General features: G+C 39.4%; 1 protein-coding gene across 1 annotated transcript in view; it reads right to left on the minus strand.

Annotated features, from left to right (window-relative positions):
* Positions 1-1091, minus strand: part of LOC106875741 (phosphoacetylglucosamine mutase) — a 93697-nt gene that overhangs the window by 66439 nt on the left and 26167 nt on the right. The window lies entirely within an intron of this gene.

Below are 1091 nucleotides of genomic sequence, written 5' to 3' on the forward strand. Positions count from 1 at the left end.
AGAGAGAGAGAGAGAGAGAGAGAGAGAGAGAGAGAGAGAGAGAGAGAGAGAGAAAGAAAGAGAGAGAGAGTCTGTTGCAAGATGTAGAGTGTAGACTGCTTGAAAAAAAGAATGTTTAGACCTGATTGAGCAGACCTACAATCAAAAGTATTCCAGACATGACCATCCCATCATTTTTTGAAAATCCATGTAGAGTGCCTCTAGGATTATATATTGTTTATTCACAAATCCACTGAGTGCCTTAAACCTAAATATATTGGAAATGAGATAGCTCAAGCATTTTTTGAAGACGACAGGGTATGATTTTAAAGGAAATTTGACTGCTGTTTCTAGCAGACTGAGTGATCATGAGGACTAAATGAAAAAGAAAGAAGCTTTTACATAGGGTAAGAATTTAGCAATAATAAATGTAAACAAGAAACAATGTCTTGCACCAATGATGAGAGATGTGGCCTGGCTGGTCTTAATGAGATCAGCAAAGTAATATGTAGTAGGACAAGACGATGAGCTGGCAGGAACGTTAGCACGCTGGGCGAAATGCTTAGCGGTATTTCGTCCATCTTTACATTCTGAGTTCAAATTCTGCCGAGGTCAACTTTGCCTTTCATTCTTTTGGGGTCAATAAATTAAGTACCAATTGCGTACTGGGGTCGATCTAATCAACTGCCCCCACCCCCGTCCTCCCCCAAAATTTCAGACCTTGTGCCTAGAGTAGAAAAAAATATGTAGTAGGACACACTCTATTCCAAAAATAAAATCTATACTATAAATTGCAGTGTTCTTGATTGCTTAATTGATTGATTGATTGATTGATTGAGTGTTGGCAGATTCACTCGAGAACGGTGCAGTGGAATCGTGTGAAATTCAGCACAGAGCGGCAGCATGGTCCGCTCATGTTCAGGAGATTTTTATTGCCCTCCAACTTCCATGGTTACCGAGATAATCGATTATTACTTTTTAAGATAGGAATATCCCATTCAAAGTGGGGAGGGGCGATTTTGTTGCCTTTCCCATGCGCAAAATTTTACGAAAAACCAGCACAATAAAGATCATTTTTTTCCAAGTAATGTGGCTGGGTTTGTTTTTCGAAA

This window comes from Octopus bimaculoides, chromosome 2 (genome assembly GCF_001194135.2).
Source record: "Octopus bimaculoides isolate UCB-OBI-ISO-001 chromosome 2, ASM119413v2, whole genome shotgun sequence".
In the NCBI taxonomy this organism is placed as follows: Eukaryota; Metazoa; Mollusca; class Cephalopoda; order Octopoda; family Octopodidae; genus Octopus; species Octopus bimaculoides.